We start from the raw sequence: 4058 nt of genomic DNA on the forward strand, positions 1-4058 counted from the left end.
GACTCAATACAGAACCAGGATGACCTTGAACTTCTGATTATCCTGTCTTGACCTCCTGCTTGGACGACCGACAGGCATGGGCCACCTACCCAGTGCTTCTTACGTGGTAGGCTGATACTCTACCAACTGAACTGCATCACCAGCCTTCTCTGGTCATGGAGAGAAATCAGTCCAAGAACCTGTGGGCCATCCTCAGTACAGAGGATTAGTTCCAGGACACCCATAGCAAAGCTGCACAAGCCCCTTATATTTGATGGCAGAATATTTGCACGTAACTCAAGAGTGTTCTTCAAGACACCTCAACTCCTCTCTCTATTGCTTAACTATACAATATGAGTTCTGTGTAAACTGCGTGGTTGTGTTATTATTATTATGTTATGCTATACAAGAAAGATATGTCCATGTTCCCTGAAGGTGCAGTTTTTCTGAACATTGTCCATCCACGCTTTCTTGAATTCAGGACTGTAGAACTCATGGATAAGGAAGGCCAGTGTATTTGACAGGGGCCCTAGGTCAGATTCCTAAACAGGAAGTTTCTGTATCACTGTGTCCTCCCACTCAGGTCTGGGCCTGGAGTTGCAGTGATCTATAGGAATGGGCTGACTGGTGATTCCCATCTTCCCCAGCACCCCTGACACCCAGCAGCATCCTCTGACCCAGTCTGGTCTCTCCATTGCCCCCATAGAGCCCAGAACTCATCCGTCCATATTGCAATGGGGGGTAGGGCTCGGAGAAGCTCCCAGGCCAGCCCAGGCTGTGGGATAATTTGATATTCAAATCCTGGCAAAGACCTGCTTCAAATTGCTACAAATTAAGCTGATTTTGGCCCTCTGGATGAGGGATTTGCTCCTGTGGATCAGCCTTCCCAGGACTTGATGAGGTCAGATGACAGAAGAAGGGACAAGAGAGAGAGCCCGGAGGGCTGGGAAATTGTGGGACGTGGGCAGATCCTGAAGTTAAGGGAGATTCCCAAAGGCTCAAAAAACATCTCTGCCGGGGCAGCAGAGCATCTGGTCCCAAATGGGTCAGTGCTGTCCCCCAGATTTCTAGGAAAGCCCAGCCCCTTGCTGTACACAGACAGTCGGTGTAAGTCCACTGTCCAAGCCGTCCAAGGCAGAGCTGATCACTCATTTCCCTGGGGAGGAAACAGGGGCTCTGAGGGTTGAGACGGGGGTGACTCTGCAGACCAGACTTGCAGGCCAACTTGCAGTGTGACCTTGAGCCATTAACCCCTCTTCTAAGGTGTATTAGCCATGCACACACGGTAAAAGGCACACAGCCAGTATTCTGTAAACACTGGCCACGGTTCTAGACAAAGCCTGAGGTTCAAAGTGGCTGAACAGGGGGACCAGAGCCGGGGATACTCTGGGTCTCTCTCAGTTGCTCAGGGAAGCATCAATCCCCTGCCTTCTCCTCGCTCTGCCTCCCTCCTGAGCAGACACCCCCTCGCCCATGCAGCACCTCATCTCCATCTGCTTGATCAGGGCCTGGACTGTATATTGCAGCAATTTCAAATTGCACCATTAAAGATTTTATGCTGGAGACGTTAAAATTAAAAAGATCTATGTGCAAAGAGTCACAACGAATTTAATCAACTTGATTTAATAGAAAACAGCAAATGGAATTTATGATGCTCCAAAAGACAACGGATTTTTTTTCCCCACAAAAAAAATTATAATAAAAAGCACTTTGTAGAAAACAGAAAGTGGAGTGTGGGGGGGACTCCCCATCTGAGAGTGAGTTTACCAGAACCTAATCTGGGGAGAACAACGTTGGCTGGAGCAGTTTGTCTGCTAATCCCAGCTGCCATTAAAATATTAAAGCTAAATCTAATCGTCTCTTTATCCAAAATAAGCGACTTTTGTGTGGAGAGAAAACGTCTAACCCCTTAGGAGGAGAATTAGTCCTAATGCATCAAATGGAATTCGGTCCAGGCTGAGGCGAAATAGGGTTTAGAGGCAAATGAGACGGTAATAGAACTAAAACCCAGAATGACAAATTAAAAACCCTCATTTACACGAATTAAAACGGCTCACAAAAGGGATAGAAACCCAGCCCTGCCCTCCTCAACTCCCTAGGCTGCTTCACCACCTATGCCTCCCCCATCTCATCACCTAGTTCATTGTCACCCACCTGCAGCTCCACAGCGTGACCTCATCCTGCCCACCTCTGCCATCCTAGATGCTTCCAGGCTGAAGTACACAGCATTCCCCGTGCAAACCCAAGCCGGAGTCTGACATAGCCTCACCCATGTCCCAGTGTGTCCCTCACCATGGATCCCCCTGCCTCAGCCCCCTGGGTGCTGGGACTCATAGGCATGCTCCACCATCTCCTGTTAGCTTCCGGAAGTAGGGACTACAACCCCTGTCCTCACACAGCTTCCATCCCCAGCCTTGGCCCCTCAGGGTTACCGCCTGGCCTAGTTCCCGTGGACTTCATGAGGAAATGCCATATGGAAAGCTCCAGAACAGGCCTGGTACGTGGCGACCACTTGCAGGTTCTCATTTATGGCACCTTTCAAGACCTCACAGCTGCTCAGACACTGAGACACCTGGGGAACTAGGCCTCTGCGCCTGGGGAAGAGAGAGCATTTGGCAAGGATCCCACGGAGAAGCATAGTGGGTGACCAGCAGCCAACTCGGAACACCGGGGAGGATCACCTCCCCGGGTTGTCACTCATAGGGGCCAACCCATATGTTCTGGCCTCTCATCAAGCAGCCCCCTGTCTCAGTGTTAGCATTGTAGCTCCTCCTTCATGCCCAGTCCCCATGGGACTTGCCGGTCAAGCTCTGAGTCCCCTCACATTAAAACAAAATCCTGCTTATGTGTATCTCAGGGGAGAGACTGTGTCCGCAGAAGTCTCAAAGGCCTCTCCGTACATACCCCGTCACTGACTCATGGAACCTGGGTACACATGAACCTGACAACTTTCCTCTTCTGAGCCTGTTTGGACTGCAGAGAGGAGAGGGTGCGGGCCTTTGTGGGCACTTCAATTGCATGGCATCCTTGAACCCTCCCCACCCCTCATTTTTGTTTTTATTTCTGTTTTTGTTTTTGTTTTTTCAAGACAGGGTTGCTCTGTGTAGCCCTGGCTGACCTTGAACTCAGAGATCGCTGCCTCTGTGTCCAGAGTGCTGGTGTTAAAGGTGTGCACCACCATGCCAGGCCTCTCAGGATGGTTTTTAGCATAGTTTGTTTTTCTCACTAGTTTTTGTTTTCTTGCTCTTTTACCTAGACTGGCCATACCCTCACTCCAGTCCTGTCTTGAGCTTGAAATCTTCCTGTCTCAGTTCTCCAGGTAGCTAAGATTACAGACTTGGCAATAGTTTTCTTTGCATCTGTAATGTCTTACTTTTCTTTTCTTTCTTTCTCTTCTTTTACTTGTGGTTTGTTGTTGTTGTTTTGTTTTTTGTTTCTCTGTGTAGCCCTGGCTATCCTGAAACCTGCTCTGAAGACCAGGCTGGCCTCAAACTCAGAGATCTTTCTAGGGAGCTGGAGAGATGGCTCAGTGGTAAAGAGCACTGGCTGCTCTTCCAGAGGACCTGGGTTCAATTCCCAGTGTCCATATGACAGTTCATAACTTTCATAATGGCAATTCCAGTGATCTGTCACCCTCACAAGACATAGATGGAGGCAAAACACCAATGCACATGAAGTAAAAATAAATGAATCAGAGATCCTACTGCTTCTGCCTCCTGAGTGCCCCAATTAAGGGCAGGCGTCTCTGCCACCTTGCAATGTCTTACTTTTCACCACAAACATGTATGGTAGTAACAATAAATCTGTGCTTTGAATAAATCCTGGCATTGAACCGTTCAAATTCCTGTGACTCATCTAACTCACAGGCAGAGAACCTGCTATACTAGCAACAGCAGACTCAGCAGGGTTGGAATCCCATGATCCCCTGCAGGAGGAAGGCAAGGAAGAAGTGACCATGACTGCTCAGCGAGTGGGCAGTCGAGCGGCCTGCAAGGCTCTGCCCCTCACATGAAGGCTGGGGTGACAGACATTTCTAGTTGTCAACATCTGGAACAGACATTCCTAGTTGTCAACATCTG

Source organism: Microtus ochrogaster, chromosome 1 (genome assembly GCF_000317375.1).
Source record: "Microtus ochrogaster isolate Prairie Vole_2 chromosome 1, MicOch1.0, whole genome shotgun sequence".
Lineage (NCBI taxonomy): Eukaryota > Metazoa > Chordata > Mammalia > Rodentia > Cricetidae > Microtus > Microtus ochrogaster.